The following is a 4,783-nucleotide window of genomic DNA, read 5'->3' on the forward strand; positions in this document are numbered from 1 at the left end:
TTTTTAGAAAAGATTTTTAGAGTTCAACTAGTTAGTTGAAGGAAGGCACGGGCACGCAGCCACTTAAGTGTTTAGTCCCTTTCTCCTTTTGTGTTTCAATTACACCTAATTGGTGTATGTTTTTCTGGTCCAGATTACCATTGCTGGTATCCTGGGCCTTTATTGTTTTCTTTACTCTCCATTATTTCTTATAGCCTCTGTAATTCTGATTTGAGAAGGGACAGTAGTTTTGTTTTTTGTTGTTTTTGTTTTTTTGTGTTTTTGTTATTGTTGGACCAGAGTTGGATCACCACCACAAATCATAAGTGCCAAAACAATAAGTGCCATATCAAAATTATATACAAAGGACATATATAAATCAAAAAGACAAAAACATGCAAAGAAAATACAACATGCAACAAAAAAACCCCTATATAAATGGGATCCTCCTCTGGTCCTCCAAATATCAAACCCATGATTCAGTTATTTTAGTTCTTTGGTTTTTATCTGTTTTGCCTTTTGTTGTTTTTCACTGTCTGAAAAAAGAGGTTTTTTTTAACCAGACAATGTCCGCCTAGGCTTTTAAAACATGATTCAATCCAAATTACACTCAACACGCGTTTTTAATAACGTTTTTAGCGTATCTTTGGTGTATATTCTAAATTTCATTTAATCCATGGGGTACATTTAATCTCTGTATCCATCTTCTCTCAGCAACAAGTCTCTGTCCCTCTGACCAACTCCATCTCATTTCCAAACCTGATATAAATAAATTAACAACATCTTGATTCCTGAAGTGTCAGTGTGCAACTCTGATATTTTATCCTCTCGACCAATACAATACAGGTGTTGTTTAAGGCGTTTTAAGAGTGCATTTTGGGTTTGTCCAACAAATAGTTTGTGACAAACATCGCACTTGATCACATACACCAATTCTTAGATTTCAGATCCAATTAATGATCAATAGGAAAACCTATATCTGAATGTCTATTAAAAAATGTATTTGATTGGCCGAGAGTGTTTTTCAGAGTTATTAGTTAAAAAAGAGGTGATAAATTTAAAATGTTTGATTGTGTATTTTCAAACATCGGGAGTGAGTAATCTCAGTGCCCCCGACGCTAGTTTAGTTGCTCCATCCAAGTTTTTAGAATGTTTTTAGCAGTTTCTGATGTCCAATGAACCGGGTCATGTGAGTGGACTTTAAAAACACTATCATCCAGCAAATCGAGTGTTCTGTAGGTTTTTCTGATGTGGCTGTTCATTTCCCCAATGAGTGATTGCACTGTCCGCGGGAATTGTTTGGAGAAGTGTATCTGAGGATAGATAATTTGGGCATTTGGAAAACTTTTCCGTGCCATTGCCATCAGTTGTTGCAGCTGTTTTTTCATAGTCTCCATCAGATTCTGTCTCAGACAATTATTTAATCCCACTGACAATATCACTTGTTGGGTCTTACTGCAAGGATTCAGCTTATTTAAGACTCCCCTGAGGTGGTGAATCTGGGCCCCGGGAAAGCTGTCAATCTGGACCGATGAGTAACCGTGCTTGGGGATCCTGGAGAGGTTGGAGTCCCCCAATATCACCACCGGCTCATCCACCTTCAAGACCCACTTTTTAATCTTCTGGGGGGTACTGAGATGGCGGGTCGGTCCCCATCTTTGGCTTTCCGACATCCCATCCAAGCCCAAATTCCCCCCAAGGAGCGGGGAATCGGCACGACAGCCATCCACATCAGTCTGGGGCTCCAACCCTTCCACCATCCCGGTCACTGGCCCAACAGCACCCTCAAGGTCCCCAACCTCCTCAGGGGAGTCCAAGATTCTGCCCGACATTGGAACTATCACATTGCTGAAATAAGTGTCTCCTCCCTCTTCAGCCAAAAGACTCTCCATCAATTCTCCCTGTTCTTCGCCCTCCAAATTGCTCTCATGTATCTCTGCCACTATAATCCTGCTGGTCCGCCTGTTCTGATCGAGTCCCTCCGGGGCACCCCCCCCCAACTAGGTTAGGGTAAGGAGAGGAGCTCCGGGACCCGCTGGAAACTATGGGAAGAACTGGACTGAGGCGTCCCCCCGGAACATTCTCTCCACCCATGTTAGGTTTAGAGGGGGGAGGCCCCGGGGTCGGCCAAGGCACGTCACAGATCCAAGGCCAGAGTTCACCTGAACAGAGGCTGGGCCCAGAGATCGTCTTGGCTTGGGAGTTGGGCCAGATCCAGAGGGCCGGTCAGAACCAGGGGTCCAAGGATGGAGTTGGTTAGGGTTAGAACGTGGGGACTGGGCAGGTGTTAGATTGGAGGAGAAGCTAATGTTGGGCCCCAGGGAGCCACCCAAAAGGCTGTTAGGGAGGGGGACCGTCGCCGACACGGAGGGCGCACGTGGGTTCTTGGTGGTGCAGCAGCTCTGGTGGAGAGCCTCACATGTTGAGGACTCAAAAATCCCCATCTGTCCATCACCTCCCCTTTCGCGCCCCCGGGTCGGCCACTCCCCCTCCCTCCCAGCCAAAGGCCCCGGGGCCCCAACAAACAGGTTGTTAGGGAGTGGCGGTTCCAAATTAGAGGAGGGGCTCCTATTGGGCCCCGGGGAACCACCCAATCGGCTGTCAGGGAGGGGGGACCGTCGCCGACACGGAGGGCGCATGTGGGTTCTTGGTGGTGCAGCAGCTCTGGTGGAGAGCCTCACATGTTGAGGACTCAAAAATCCCCATCTGTCCATCACCTCCCCTTTCGCGCCCCCGGGTCGGCCACTCCCCCCTCCCCTTTCAGCCAAAGGCCCCGGGGCCCCAACACGTGAGCTGTTAAGGAGTAGGGGCCAATCCCCCTCTCCAACAAGGCCCAGACAATCCTCCACCATCTCCTCTCCCAGCGAGGTCCGTGATGTTGTTTTTATCAGTTCTGTGAAGTTTGTTATTGATGTGGTCTTCAGTCGATGCTTGTATCTAATTTTCCCATAAGCAATTGCTTTTTCCATTGCAGTTTGGTCAAAAGCAGGCAGTTTTTCCATTCCACCCGCTATGACTTCATCATAATGGTTTTTTAGAATTAGCATGTTTGTCTGCATCCACTGTTCAGTGTTTAGCTTCACTTTCTGACTGGTTTCCTCGCTGGGAGAGGAGGGTTTGATAAAAGTTGTTAATTTATCCGCTTGTCTGGACATCCCCACCGGGAGCTCACCACTCTGTTGAAACCGTTCTACTACTGCTGCATGGTGAACAGCCTGTAGTATTTTAAAATAAAGCTTCTCTGGTTTTAAAATTAGATCTGGGTTTGTTTGAGGAGGATCGGAATTGCCCGCTCTCTGCGTACGGGGCCATCCTCTGCGGCCGTATCCTCTTCTAACTCCCCTTGACATCTCTTGGATGGAACAACGTATAGTTTGTAAATATATATTTTTTTATTTGTTTTTTTGTTGGAATCAAAATAAAGTAAAGAGACAATTTTCAAAACTGGTTTGTGATTTCTTATTTCTAATTAATCCTTATGATTTTCAAAAAGGAGTAATTTCTAGCATCACTGCACTAAGTCACTTTAGCATACATTCTAAAAGAAGGAAAGAAGGGAATGGGTAACTAAAAGACAATGGAGATTTTCTGAATCCCACAAGATCACTGCCTTCCCCACACAACACAGTAAATCCACTCTCAAAATTCTATGCTAGTCCAGCTAATGCTGGAGGCTACTATGCTGTAGCTCGCATAAAATCACACGACAAAGCGTTTTATTTAAGGGGTCAGGATTTCTCCATTGAAGTGTTTTTTGGTTCCCTTATTGTCTTTCAGTAAAAAAGTGCTATAGTGCTTCTTATACTTTGTGCAAAAAGATGTTTTTCTCCCACAGAAAAGGATTAAGTAATTCTAAAAGACATAGGACTTTGTCCTTAAAATATCCACAGTTAAAATATCACAAACAAAATAAAAAAGTCAAAAAGATCTCCTAACGTTTCGCCAAGACATGGCTTCTTCAGAGGAGTAGTAGAAGTGAGGCAGGTTGGACACTCTATATAGAGGGAGCACTCAATGAGAGGGGGCGGGGACCAATCCCCAGCAGGTGATTCCATTCAGACAAGTCACCTGTTTCTGATTGGTCCAGAGCACTGTCTATAAAAGGCCTTCAGACTCACTGATAGTGTTTTGCCAAACTTTGTAGAAAAAAGAGAGCATTTAGGAGAGGGCACTGCGGCACTGGCAGGCTAGGTTTTTAGAAAAGATTTTTAGAGTTCAACTAGTTAGTTGAAGGAAGGCACGGGCACGCAGCCACTTAAGTGTTTAGTCCCTTTCTCCTTTTATGTTTCAATTACACCTAATTGGTGTATGTTTTTCTGGTCCAGATTACCATTGCTGGTATCCTGGGCCTTTATTGTTTTCTTTACTCTCCATTATTTCTTATAGCCTCTGTAATTCTGATTTGAGAAGGGACAGTAGTTTTGTTTTTTGTTGTTTTTGTTTTTTTGTGTTTTTGTTATTGTTGGACCAGAGTTGGATCACCACCACAAATCATAAGTGCCAAAACAATAAGTGCCATATCAAAATTATATACAAAGGACATATATAAATCAAAAAGACAAAAACATGCAAAGAAAATACAACATGCAACAAAAAAACCCCTATATAAATGGGATCCTCCTCTGGTCCTCCAAATATCAAACCCATGATTCAGTTATTTTAGTTCTTTGGTTTTTATCTGTTTTGCCTTTTGTTGTTTTTCACTGTCTGAAAAAAGAGGTTTTTTTTAACCAGACAATGTCCGCCTAGGCTTTTAAAACATGATTCAATCCAAATTACACTCAACACGCGTTTTTAATAACGT

The sequence above is a fragment of the Dicentrarchus labrax genome, unplaced genomic scaffold (genome assembly GCF_905237075.1).
Source record: "Dicentrarchus labrax unplaced genomic scaffold, dlabrax2021, whole genome shotgun sequence".
Classification (NCBI taxonomy): Eukaryota; Metazoa; Chordata; class Actinopteri; family Moronidae; genus Dicentrarchus; species Dicentrarchus labrax.